This window comes from Suncus etruscus, chromosome 5, assembly GCF_024139225.1.
Source record: "Suncus etruscus isolate mSunEtr1 chromosome 5, mSunEtr1.pri.cur, whole genome shotgun sequence".
Lineage (NCBI taxonomy): Eukaryota > Metazoa > Chordata > Mammalia > Eulipotyphla > Soricidae > Suncus > Suncus etruscus.
Window position 1 is genome coordinate 29,957,259 of NC_064852.1, and position 15,245 is coordinate 29,972,503.

Genomic DNA, 15,245 nt, shown 5'->3' on the forward strand with positions numbered 1-15,245 from the left:
TATACATAAATACAGTGTATTTATAGTTTAATTTTCAAGAGGAGAGGAATTAGGAAAAGGCCATTTAAAAGCCTCATTAAGAGTCAACAATGAAAACAAGTTTAAGAAATTCTGGGCTAATTCACTACATAAACCCATCTCTCATAATACACAATGACTGTGACTACAATTGCATAGCCCTTTGACACCTTCAGTGGGTGGTTCAGTGCAAATACAGAGAAGCCAGAGGTTATGTGCCAAGAGTGAAAACACCTTCACATTTAGTGAGTCTAAAGTGATTCTTCTGATGGTCAAAGCAGAGATGGAGCGACCCTTAGACAACCTACTCTCCTTTCCTGATGGTAGATAATGAGTTCAACTCATACAAACTAGAAGTTTGGGCTCATTTTCACATGATAAATAAAATACTCGGAGAAATGGAAGTACTACTGAGTGTGTTTAATTGACAACTCTGATGAAGCCTATCGTGGAGATCCATAGAGAAACAGGCCTCTCTGACTTTTGTTCAGTGACAGGAAACAATTTGAGCTTTCAAGATAAGTTCTAACCACTATCCGAGAGCTGAGAGAGAAAGATTAGATAGATAGATAGATAGATAGATAGATAGATAGATAGATAGATAGATAGATAGATAGACAGACAGACAGATGATAGATGATAGATAGATAGATAGATAGATAGATAGATAGATAGATAGATAGATAGATGAGAGCGAGAATAAGAGAGTAGTAAGCACACTGCCTTCTACTTCCTAAGATGTAGGAGAAACTTGCTTCCAGAACATATAAGCCCAGTCTTGGTGAAGGCCTGTGTAAATCATCTGGTTTCTTCATGCTGCCCCTGCTTCCTTCTCACTCTCCCCAGCTTCCCGTTGGATCCTGTGCCCACTTTAGTCTCCAGTGTGGGCTCGGAGACTACTTGTTTGTACACAACTGGATCCAGTCATGGTTCTATTTACTTCTCTGAGGTTATGGGATGTTAATTGCAACTTTGCAGTGAACCAGGCCTACCCATGTCAACAAGCCTGCTCTTTAACCCCACAGGCCTGGCCTCTAGGTCTGCTTTGTCCCAACTCCCCATGACTGGAGAGGGCTTTAGTATGGAGGGGGACATGTCAGCTGCAGAGATCCAGAGAGTTACAATGGCCTAAATGGGGGTCATTCTTCTGCCCCTGCTCACTGGCAGTAGCAGGCTGGTTTGGGTAGTTGAGCTCATCAATCCTGTTGTCACAGTAGCCATAAGTGCTCATTTACCACTCAGTGACCTGGAGCCATAATGTTTTAGGCTTTCCTGGGGCGGGCACAGTGCCTGCTGCAGCAGGGAGGCCAAGTTGCCATCAGTCACTTCTCTCCCTCACAACCTTTTGTTTCCTGCTCATTATGGTGAGTTATAACAGGGGCAGTACATTTTTCAGGAGAATCTCCTGGGTTAGGTCTAAATGCTAACTCATCCCTGCGGGTCAGCTTGGTTTCCGGGTAGCCCGCACTTTCCTTCGCCATTGTGCTTCCCTAGCACCGAACCTGTATAAAAGGAAGAATCTAAACGCTTCTACCAGCTGAGATATAAAACTCACTTTTATGTATTCTCAAGACAAGATGCAACACTTTGTTGCCCTCTGTCAGTTAGCCATAGGCCTGACATGGAAGTAAATGATATTAGAGCTAAACTGGCAGGTATCTGCCGTTGTCCTGGTACTACTAGTTACAGAGGAGCAGGAGATCACTTCTGAGACCATAGTAGGAGGTTAGAGTTCAGCACTTATACCCCCGCAAAAAATACTTTTACTGTCACAGATGTTAGAGGCTGGGGTAGGAAAGTTGCTAAATAGTAGAAATATAGATTAAAATTGATGGAGGTTAAAGGTATTTCTAAATGGTCTCATACTGGAAATAACCCAAATGACCATCAATGGGGTGAACGGATGAACACACAGGTAAAGCTTTATCCTGAGTGATGCAACATACCATTCAAACTATCAAAAGAAAATACATATACATACAATAGTGACTCTCAAAAAATCAATACCAACAATAACAAGAACAATACTTTAGAGAAACCCTGAAGCCCAAAGATCAGGCACAACGCACTTGCTTTTCTAAGACAGTCTAAAGGAAAGCAAAACTTCAGTGACAGAATACAGATCTGGGTTTCCCAGAGGCTGAGTCAGGGAGAAGAAACTGAGAGCAAATAGGACTAAAGGGGCTTTGTCATATGAAGGAATTGTTTAGATTCTGATTTTGGTGGAGGTTATATAATGGGAGATAATAACCAAAATTTTGAACTGCTGAACTTTTTCAAAATAAACAGTGGAAACATGAAAAAAACAAACACATAAAAGCAAAGATGGGGCCAATGTTCTACAAGATGACTGAAATGGTAGATGGAGATGATTTATATTCCTTAACCAATAAGCTCACACTGAACCTGAAAGCCTGGAAAGCAAACATTTCCCTCTCTGTCACATGTTGAGCTGGGGGCAGTCAGTATTCCCATCAGGGAAGAGAACCAACTATTTCAGTTGAACTTCTGATCTTTCCAAGCTAGGGTCTAAAGGTGCTAAGATCATAGAGTAGTTCTAGGAGAAGCACTGCACTTCCCCAGACTTCAGGTTACTTGAGTTTTAAGGGGAAAACATTGGGAGAAATGGCCATCCAGGCTGTGATATGACAATCTTGGAGGTCTCCAAATCCTTAAATGAGGTAAGTCATGCGACTCCCGGACAAAATGAATGCCGCTCTTTGCCTCTTATCATCATTTTGTATACTGTGGCTCTTTGTAAGTTTGGATTTTGTTCTGCTGCTTCTGAGGAGGGACCTCTGAGGAGAGATCTCCGAGCGCAGAGTCTCGCCCCCAGGCTGCGTCCTCCTGTCTCCCATCCCTCGGAAACAACTGCACGGGCCAGTGAGTGGGGGACTCGTGTGTCACATGTTGGGCCACATCTCGCTGTTCGTTCTTAGTGTGGAGAACACAGCACACCCTCACCATCACTGCAGGATTTTGACCTTCACTCAAAATGGCAAAATGCAATCTGTGTTTAATAGATTATTGTTAAAATTATATGCTTTTGTGTGTTTGTCTGTTTTGGCAGGTCACTATGTGGTGTGGCTCTCTGACTCTCACAGTTTAAAATTTTGGCTCTTTGTGTCGAACTTGTTCACCACCCCTGCTATAGTTGCTTGGGATGAATAAAGGCATATGGATGGTTGAATAAAAGGCCATAAGGAGGGGAGAGAAGAGATCAGCCACTACTGTCTTCAACAGTGGATTCCATGGTGAGACACCACATGTGAGAGTCCCCTACCTGGATACCTTAGCCAACTTCTCAATTCTCGGCCAGAGGAGACCTTCAGTGACTTTTACTTTCTATTTCTTAGAGAGAGCTTGTTTTGTGATATCAGCCCCCCCAAATCATTTTTCAGATGCGGAATTTTTCATCCCACTTTTTAATTCAATTATGAATCATTCAGCATATTAGCATCCTTCTCTTATGACTGATCTCTGCTTTTTATCTCTTCAAAGATCCTGGAGGTAAGGCGGGACTTTAAATGTTTGTCCTTGAAAATCAAGGACACGAGAATTTCATATTGGTGACAGTCATTGTAACTGCACCAAAGAAAGTGATGTTGCAAAGCCAGAACTGATTGCTGATCTTTATTTCACCTACCAGTGCAGTGAGCTATGACACTGCATAAAATGCATACAACTTGAGAGGTCTTCAAGCAGACCCCCTACTATAAAAGTCTGACTGAAACGGAAGTAATCATCTAGGGAAAAGTCTTCTTAATTTGCTGAAAGCATTGTTTGTTTTGCTGAAAGCATAATCTCACTATGTTTTAGTTTCTACTCAATACTACTCACTATGTTTTAGTTTCTACTCAATACTAGGGCAGAAAATGATAGCTACTTATTAAAATAATTATTTATGAGCCCCCCCTAGTAGTGTTTATATACAGGTATATATAATGGCAGCATTTAAAGCTTCTTCCTGGATGTAGAAACAGGCAGAGTGAGTCTATTTCAGCCAGCCATGGTCACCCATGTGTGAGTGGCAGAGCTGGGACACCCACAGGGACCAAATCCAGAATGGAAGCTGTTGTTTCCAACTCCTTGCTGCTTATTTTCAAATCTGAGCATCAAACAAAATACCTTTCTATTCACAAGACTCATTTGTGTGTGTTCTGAAAATATTTGTACACAAATGTTTTGGGCCTGTACTTCCCTTCAAGTTGAAGCTCAGCTTCAGACACATGAATAGGGACCTGTGATCATAGGATGATTGTGTAAAAGGATTTTCCTGAAAACTACTGACACTAAAAAGTCCAAGGCTGGAATGCTAAGTGCACATGATATGCATATGCATACATATACTTCTGTTTTCTCTTTTACCCATATGTCCTACTCCTTCAAAACAGTCACTGTCTTTCATCTTGAAGTTTATGTCCTGAAGTGGTGATAAAAACAAACCCTGGGATGAACTTTCCCAGGACATAGGACACTGAGCACAATAAAAAATGCACAGATGGACACCTTCCAGGTTGACCTTTGCTGTCTACCCATATCAGGAAACAAACAGGCAAAAGTATCATCAGGTCACAAAGTATGGCTCAAGTCAAAATAGCAACTGACTGAAGATCGACTTGAGATTTTTGTTTCTGTCCCTGTAGAATGGTTGAATAACAGCTGCTATTTTCAGAGGTTGGGGAGATGGCTTAGAGGGCTGGAATGCATGCTCTGAATGTAGAAGTTCTGCGTTTGATCCCTGGCACTGCAGGGAGTAGCCCCCACTAGGCTCTAGGAGGGGGTTCGCATCCCCCTCCTGCAAATAAAAAAAGAAACAAGTCCCTATTTTAGCAGGCACCTTCCTTTGTAATTGTTCCTTCCAAATCAAGAAAATGAGATACAGTTACTTTGCATGTCTTTTGGCTGATGCTGAGTTCTAATCCAAGCCCTGAGCCACTCTGCATAGCACCAGCCTTTAATTTGGAAACTTTCTGATTTGTTCATGGGCTGAGAAAGAAGGCACCTCCTCTTTGGTGGTATATAGAAGCCCAATTGCCCAGTTCTGTGGGACCTTCAGAGGCCTGCCAAAAATTGACATATTCATATCTGCTGGCTCTTTGACATTTTAAATCAGTGGACAATGATCATTTCTGAATCTCTTCCTGCTCTGATTCTTGTCATCATTTTCATTTTTGATGTAATGAAGATCATACTGAAAAAAGAACATGACTTCTGATCAGGGCCCTGAGCTGATGTTTCAGTCTGATGGCTCAGCAGATGACACAGATGATGATGAGACCAAAAGGCCTGGCCTGGCAAGGGGCTGCTATACTTTATCTGGGAGTGTGATGTCTTTGACACCAGTTTACTCTGTGGAGGACTGACTGGGGCAAGATTATCCATGATGTACAGATAAATCTATCAGCTGAATCACTAAACCAGATATAAATATAGGTGAATATAAATATAGCCTATGGAGGGAAATATACACTCACACAATTTCATATAATCTCACAGAATCACACACACTCACTTCCATACTCACAACTACACATAGAACATATATATACACACACAATACATCATACACAAATGTGTTCATACACACAAAACATTCACACATATTACATGTACACACAATATACTCAACATGATCTCTCACATGAGTATTAACACATACTCACATACATGCTTATTTTCATACAGTTACATTCCTCCACCTATACGCTCAGACTTAATTATAACCACATTATCATTCACATATACTCGCATTCACAATTATACTCAATCATTATATATAATCATATTAATATGCTCATACATACACATTCCTACACTTGCACATACAATCAATAACATGCAACCACACAATCACACATAAACATGCATATTCACAAATACATTCACATCATATATACATATATGTACATATATTTTTATCCTCAACTCACACTCCAATGATATATACTTACATACTCACACAGTCACATCATGTAATCATATAGAAATACATTAACAATTATACTCATATTACCATACATACTAACATGCTTATTCTTACATGCACAGATATTCTTAAATCTCCATACTCACAGTCACACAGAATCACGAGTACATACACTCAGTCACACTCAGATGCTTGCTCTCACATGTACACACGCTTAAAACTTGCACTCACACTCACCCACTCACACATAGTTACAACCACATCAGACACTTAAGTGTTTATTCTTTCATGTATGCAAAACCTCATAGATCTACAATCACTCACATTCACATCATTTACAATCACACACATTCACATTCTTAGTCTCACACATCATAAACCTACTCATACTTTTTCTGCTCTTCTTAACAGCTGGTGTAAGGGAGGGGTTCCCCCAGTAGCTTTTCACTAGAGGAGTTGAGGAGCAAGGGCAGGAATCACCCATTTTTTAGCAGGTCAGGAGGTGAGCAATCCTCTATGCCATATATAGGTATCTCAGAGAGAAAGCTTAATTCCAAAAAAATAGGGGTCCAAAAGCACCCCCTTGAGTAAGAGAATGATCCCACATAGGAAAAAAGGATATGCCACTGGGGCCCAGTACCCCTCTCTTTGACAACATTGCATTTGCTTCTTAAGAGAGCAGATGCCATTTCTGGGATGACTAGAATTGGAAACTAAGAAACTAAATCTCCCCATAGAGTGCATATGATGTTTCAGCTGTGGATACTGACACCTCTGCCAGGACGGCACCTGGTGATGGTAACCTCTGGGCACTAAAGCAGGCATGGTGCCACTAGCAGGCAACAGCAAGTCCTTGTGCCTGGGCACCAGGACATCCCTGGCAGTGAAAGTCATTATCCTCAATGGCATGACCATGCTGCTGCTTCCCAAATTCACAAAGAGCCACAGATGGGGCCAAGAACACTGTATTCCCTGAGGTGAGTTCCCAGATTCCCAGGGCACTTCAAAGTTATGTGGAAATGGAGGAATTTGGGCTCTTTCCAGAATGTGTGGGAAAACCTGCTGGGAGTGTTTATTTGTATTTCCTGTGAACTGTGACCCAAGAGACACAAGCTACAGGTACAAAAGAAAAATGAAGCCAAAGATAGAGCAATAGTACAGCAGGTAGGGCATTTGCCTTGCAGATGGCTGACCCAGGTTGGATCCCTGGCACCCTTGGGTTCCTGAGTATCACCAGGAATGATCCCCTAGTACAGAGCCAGGAGTAAGCCCTGAGCACTGCAGAGGGTGACCCCAAACAAAACAAAATGGACAAAATTGAATAGACAGATAGCTCTCCCTGTTTTCTCTTACTAATACAAAAGCACAGCTCAGTCATCTAAAAGAAAAAAAAATTTTCTTCCCACTCCAAAAATGCCAACATTTACAAATGAGTTATAGGAGTCACTTCTGGAAGGCAAAATAGTCTTCACGGTTCATTTCCTCAGTCACTCAAATAGTAACTAAATCAGGATGAAGCTGCCAGCTAGTATGAGCTGTATCCGAATGGGAACAACAAATGGGAATGATGTTGAATACACCAGACAGGCTTACATGAATATTAGCTCTTATGAGTTCACTGTGACAAGTAATGCTTACACCTATTTTAAAGATGGATAAACTGAAACTTTCAGGAAGAGGCCATTGGCCAAGATCATACAGATACTAAAGGAAAGATTAGGTCACATACTTTAAACTTCTCAGTCAAGCTCCCGCTACTCTTCAACCCCTATACCTCTACCTCCCACACAAAGTTCAAGACTGCACCTTACTTCCTGCTTTGAAGGAATCAGAGGACCATTAAACCATGAAAAACCAGGATCCAGTTATAATTTGTTCTGCTCCCAGAGTATGGCTGCCAAGAGTGTGGACCCTGGAACCAGGAAAAGAAAAGACTGGAGAGAATAGGGGATTCAGAGAGATATAGAAAAGCTCAGATCTAAGGCTGTGAGCAAAAATGACAAGAGAGTAGAGGCAGTGGCAATAGACACTCAGTGACGGAGAATACATGCCAGCATTTTTTAAGCTGAACCACAGCATAAAGGTGGCATTTGGGCATCTCTTCTCACTGCAGTAACACCTCCAAAGCACCCAAGAAGGGCCCAGCACTTAGTGATATTCAACAGTTCACACATTCACACACATGTGTATATTCACATACACACAAATATGCATGTAAGTGCTGGGCCTCCTTTAAGAAGCTCAGGTCCTGATGGGGAGAGGTAGTGGAAGCCTATGTGTTCCCCAACTAAGCTAAATTGCCTCCTACCCTCCACTATCAGAATGAAGAAACTGCCAAAATATTACTTGGCATATTCAGTTATGCTATTTGTCAGCTGAGCCTTGCAGGAATAAAACTCTCTTTATACAGAGCTAGAGAGGAAAACTCATCATGTAGAAACAAGCCACCCCAACAGATCCAAAACAACAGTGTGTGCAACTTCTGAGGGGATGGCTAGCACCATCTCTGTGAGGCAGGCTTGTTCTTGGCTTCTCAGCACGATCAACTCATGGAGCTTCTATTTCATACCATCTGCCATGTGTCACAAATGCTAGTTTGCAAAAGGCATGAAAAGGATGGTTGAAGAGGATGGAAACTTCCAGAATGGTTTCAAACTCTGTTGCTAAAAGTTAAATCTTAGAGGCATACTTTCTATATACAGATGGACTCACTCAAAGGGAAACTCTCCATCAAAGTCTGAGGAGGCCAGGCCTCCTTTTCTATAAAATAGAATGTGCTTAGAATATCTATATACAAGAACTCATGTTTACATGGTACAAAAGGTCTTCATAGTTTCATAGTGTCAGTGGTGGCATTCAGCTGGTGAAGAAATGGAAGCTTTGTCAGTTCATGTGTCTTGTTCAAGGTGTGAAGCTAGGAGACCACGAAGAAAGAGCCCACTACAAACTCCAACTTCCAACTCTGACAGTCCCAATACAGCTCCAACCCAGATACCACATGCAAACATCATCTTGTTTATTCATCTTGTTTATTCCACTCAGAAAATGGAAGTTTACATACATCTACTCTCCAAAGTGGCTAGGCAGGCAAGGTCTGAAATTGGAATGATGGCAGGAAAGCTTCTAAGTAGGATGGGGGTATTATTGAAAGCAGAAAATCGTGAACAACATTGTAATCACTGTCACAATTTTAAACAAGATTGCTTTGCCTGATTTTGTTTTGTTTCCTGTTAGATAATTTCAGTTGTAGTTATGCCAGAAAAGAAGTAAGGAAAGTAGATGCTCTTGCTGAAATTTAATAGCATTATGTTCCGGGATGAATAGAAGTATTTCTCTTAGTTTGAGCAAACCTTACCCATAGTATGAACTTGATAAACATGTTCAGTCAAATTATTGTCACAATAGCTTGCTGTTCCCCCCAACAACTGAGCAATAACAACTTTCATGTGTTTGGAGCGTACAAAGCACATTCTTCATGCATTACCATTTTATTTTCATAGTAATTCCAAAAGTCATATATTAATTTCTTCTTTTAATAAACAAGAAAGCAGAGGCTCTGGTAAGTTAGATAATTTGTCCAAGGTCAAAATGATTCAAAAAGCATTTCCTATTAGAGAAAATGGTAATGGAGAAGAAAATAGAACCTTCAAGGGAGAAAGTCTGGCAGAATATTGAGTCAGTGTTGGGGCGAGGACTTTCTTGGCAGGGCACCTTTAGCCCCTTGGCCAATGGGTCTGAAGGTTGCAGGATAACGGTAGAGAGATTCATATGCAATTAGATGAAGTTTCAGAAGACAGTCAGCTTTATTACAGGGCCCTAACCGCCATGTGCATTTTTCCATATGGCTTCTAAACTAAGCTTTTCAAACAGCTTCTTTTGTGCTGCCTTCCATAATCACTTGCTGCCTTTCTTCTCCCCTTCCCACCACCCCAGACAACACCTTTATTCCCAACTACAGACCCCTCCCAACTGTGGTGATATTATGGAATTGGGGGAGAGGTAATGGGGAACCAAATCTGGTAGCTACTTCTGGCTGGGTGCTGTGTTTGGTAGGGTTTTCTCAAGGAGGTGCTCAGGAAACCAGGCAGAACTAGGGTTCAAATTTGGGTGAACCACATAGAAAAACATGTGCTCAGCTCATAGAACTCTATCCCACTCAGGAGTGGGGTTTTAAATATAAACCATGTTGAATCCAATAGTGCTGCTGCTATAAACCAACTCTGGCCAAGCTCAGGACACATAAACATTCTGTGCCTTGCTCTGTGTGTGTGTGTGTGTGTGTGTGTGTGTGTGTGTGTGTGTGTGTGTGTGTGTGAAATAAATGAAACAAAGATAGTTTAACTGTAGGTGGCTGTGCTTGTCAAGATTTCTATGTAAAGTGCTCAAAATGTATTGAGTATTACACTTACATTTCTGTAAATGATAACTCTCTTTGTTATCATGATTATTCTTTTTGTTGTGGAAAGATTATCTTAGCAAAACTCTACAACTGTCAAATACAAATCTCAATATAAAACATATATTGAGTCTATCATGAACAGAGGAAGAAGCTGTGACTTAGTAGCCAGATCTGTAGCTCCAGCCCCAATTGGATTGTGATTCTGCCGTCCAAAATAGGAGAGCATAAACGAACTTTTGACTATCTCCCATAGACGATTTCTGCATATAGAGAATAGGATAATCACTCTAGTCCTATCAGTCTTTGCAAGTGTTGCTACAGGGTTCGAATAAAGTGAAGGTAGAAAGAAAATCACCATGTACTCTCCAAGGTGTGATGCGAATCTATTCCTTCACTCATTCATCCGTGATTCATTCACTCAGTGCCTGTTGGTGGCATGTATTACTCCACCCCCACACTGAAGGACAGACACTGTATTAAACAGGGTGATTCAAAACTAAGTCAGAACAGGGGGGAGACAGACATGTAAAATGATAAATGGCTATACTATGATATGAAGTCAAATAAGGTCATGTTACAATTTGCTTTTGTGAAACAGACACAGTGGGGGATAACAGAGTGCTTTAAAATGTGAACACAGCTTACAATCCTGCTGAAGAAAGAGAATAACATCCTCTAAACACCCACAAGAGGAACTTTGCCAAGAAAAGCATGCAAGCGTCCCACTCTGTAATCTTTCTTCTGCACAGAAGAATAAGCCAATGCAGGCCGCTTTCAGCCCTTCTTACATTATATCCAGTAACTCCATCACTTTACCACTTCCAGCAACTAAATCCTCCTAGGATCACAGTGGTGGGGCCCAAAGTCTCAGGATTTGCAACTAGTTTTGAAGTAGGCATTTAGATTTGGGAAATAATAAAAGCAAGATGGGTCACACGTCCCAACGTAGCAAAAAGCATGAAGGTCAAACACATTTAGTAGATACAGGGCACTACTAGGCTTGTAAGATTCAAAGAATGCTAGATTTCCCTCTGGAGAGAAGCTCCAGGAGGAACCAAGGGTTATGATAAGTATATGATGGTGGACACCAAAAGTTCAAGCTCTCCCTTTGATGATTCCATAGCAATGAACTCATCTCCATAGGCAGTTTTGGTGAAAAAAACGTATAACCTATCTATAACCTATAACCAACTCAGCAAAGGCAAGCAATGAATTTCCCCATTCTGGGTTATAGTCTGCATCTCTACTTGACACGTATACTCTTGGCTTTCTCAGTCTCTGGAATTCTCTTTTGGAATAAGTTACTCTCTCTCCTTTTCTTTTTTATAATCTTTGAAGAAAACTTTTACTTCACTACTCATTTCCTGAAATTCTTCCAGTTGAAGGAAGGTGAGAGACCCAAATGAAACCTGGTGTAAAATTTAGGACTAACTGTCTGTTCTTGCAAAGAGCAATTCCTCACTCCAGTCTGGGTTTCTTGACTCCTCAAGAACTTGGGTGATGGGGATTTGATTTCCCATGACAAGAAGAATAAGTGGAAACGAGGGGCAAATAGACAAATGCCTCATGAGATTTGAAGCCTGTCCTCTGCAGGGGTTCATTGTAGACACTCCTCATTCCTAAATTTTCTGAGCACTTCTCTGGGTGGCTAAGGTAGGCAGAGAGGGAAGCAGCAGGAGCCCTTCTCCAGGTTGTAAATATTTTTCTCTTCACTTCACAAACGCTACCTACAACAGTTACATTTAAAAAAGACATACTGAAACCTCACTCCATGTAAGCAAGGATGGAAAGGGCCCAATCCAGGCTTGGGGGAGCAGATAGGCAAGCAAATTTCACTTGAGGTGGACAGAGGCTTAAGTTGAGGTGGACAGAATTCCACCACCTCTGAGAGTTGCAGAAGGTTTCGTGGAGATATCTGAGCTTACTCTGCAAGGACAAGAGAGCACTATATGGGGGGGGGGGGGGGGAGGATGATAAAGTACAGACAAAATTGAGAAACTATCCTAAAAGAGGCCCAAAAAAGCACTGGCCTTCCCTCTTAATTGCAAATACTCAAGCCTCAAAATATAATCCCATGATGCTGGGTTTACCTCTGTCCTCTCAGGAGCACAGTCAACATAACTAGCATTCATCTGGGAGGTATTTCAGTCTTGTTCTTCTGACCCAGAGCATCGGGGCAAAGGAAGCATGAGTGATCACTTTTGATTCAATGTCACCTTTGTTTAAGACTTAATTTTTCCACTGGATAAATTATTCAGGAATCCAATGCCAGGAGAAGGTAGATCTAAAATCCAAGCTAGAATGTTAGTGGACAAAGGTTCTGATCTCATTAAAGAAGATGTTTGATATAAATATTAATGTTACTAAAGTGGTGATGGCAGATTTTTCATACAAAGGATATTCATGCTGCATTAAACATCAAACTCAAATTACCTGAGACTTCACATCTATGGGGAATCAAATTCCATTTCAGCATTTCAGAGCTTGCCCTGGAGAATCCTACTGGATTGAGGAGTCTACTGAGGGTCGATTGGTACTTTGCTAAAACATATACCCATCTAAAATATTACTTATAGCCTAATTGTCCTTGACTACTATTGGGAAAAGAGGGAAGTGGAGGGTTTCTTACATCTTACATAATAGAACTTGGCCCCCATACAGAACTGCCTACAAAGTCGGGTGTGAAGACAGGCACACATTCATCATAGCTCATCATAATCAGTCTTTCTTACTCCTATGGGAAGCTGAAATTTCATCCCCATTTTACAGAGGAGGAAAGTGAAATGCAAAGGTAATAAATACCCAGTTGAACAGTCATGTAAGTCTCATTTTGCCAGCAGTTGCTACAAGGAACAATGTGATAAGAGACAGGTGAAAGGATGAGGAAGCTGACTGCCAGCTCAACAAGGACAGCAGCCAGTGTTATCGCTAGGATGCCAGGACTCTGCTAATATTCACAAAACAGGTTACTGGCAAAGTACCCTCTTAGGGGAAAAGGCTGCTGATTGGCTATGATGTGACATAGTTCTGGATCTTCACTAAGCAGGTTTCTGCAGCAATTAAGCTCAGGCATGTCTATGGGCTTCTGGTAAGATCTAAGAGAGGCCAGAGGCCTGCACCTCCTGGACCCCCTGGGCAAAGAACTCAAAAAAAAAAAAAACCCCAGAATATCATAGTGTTCCAGGTACTGCAAATGCATATTCAATGGCACACCTAGTAAAGTTCCATCTCCTTAACTCCAATTGATACATCCCAAGGTTAATTATATACAGGATTTAGGAAACTACAAGACCCAGGATTACCCTCTTGTCTAGTGCCATCATTCCTACTAGACACTTCTCTGCAGAAGAAGTGGGTATTAAGTTTTCTTATCCTCTCTATTTACACCCATAGGATGAGCCATCTTTCATGCCTGTCAGTCTTGGTGTAACAAATACTGATTCAAAGAACTGAGATCCAGAGACACTGGTACAAAAATATCAGAGATGCAGAGACACTGTTTGCAAAGAGGTCAAAGAAGCACTTTTGAAACTCTTTCTCTGAAACATTCAAACAACTATCCTCATACCAGCAGTTGAACCTGCTTGACTTGATTTCTGGAACCTGGCAGGAAAGGCTTGGGAGACCAGGCTTTGAGTGCTAGCTCAAACATCAACTTGAAAGTAACTTTGCTCCAATTTCTTCATCTGTAAAAGAAGGCATAAGATCAGGGTGTACTGAAACTCCAGAAAACACCTTTTATATTATGGCCAGGAGCTTTAATATAAAAGAAACCTTTATAAAAATGAAAGAAAAACACAACAATAACAGAAACTTATAAATAGGGATCATGCTCAATACTAATGGAAGGGCTCCAGAGATTCTGCAATTTCTGACACAGACAGCTGCCATTGTTCTTCAAGTCCCTGTTTTGAAATCCTGTAGCACCTTTACACATCCCAAGAAACTGAAAGAATATAACTTAAGGAACAGTGGATTTTGCCAGATAGATAGCTCAATGGGCTTTGCATGCAGTAAACCTAGTTTTGATCACAGGCTCCAAATGGTTCCCGGGACATCAAGAAAGTGACACACCTCCTCACCTCCGGCACTGAGTTAGTAGTAGCCCCTACGTAATGCTGGGTGTGAACCCCAAATAAACAGCAACAAAAAAGAAACACTGAATTAAATATAGGGTTTGCTTCTGATTTTAGAGTCCATGCTTTTCCATGATCCCAATGTTTCATATGGGCTTCTAGCCCTGACACATCAAATGAAAGATTAACTCCATTTCTCTACCAGTTCACACTGAATATCTAGCACTGCAAATGGAGAGGTTTAGAGTAGGGGGTGGTGGTCATATGTAAGCATATGCTTTTGTGCAGTCTATATGTATTTCAGAAGTTCCACCAAAAGCCTCAGAAGTAAATGAAAATAGAATTTGTGTGTGTGTGCATGTGAGACACACACACACACACACACACACACAGAGAGAAATAAAGAGACAGAGAGAAGTGAGGAAAAACATGACTGAAACTAAGTCCAAAATTGTGGACATTTCATTCCAGTTTACAAAGCCACTTGACTTTCTATCCCTATATAAGTCAGATGCATTTTGAACCACACTATTTCTTATCCAAATTAACAAAACTCAGCAGCTTATGGTAGATATATTTAAAAAGCATGATGCCCCTTTTATGTCTCTGTGGCCAAGAGAATTGCCAGGAGCTAATATCACATCTTTTCATATTTTCCTTTGAGAGCTTAAGGAACAAGCTATATAAACAATGGCCCTCTTTGGAATCAGGGGCTTGAGTTTCCATGGGACTGTAAGTGTGCACTGCTTTAGACTGTGTGTTCATCTGATCAATAGAACATCTATCTGAAAATTGTCTGCTGGATGCTGTGTTAGTTGGGATG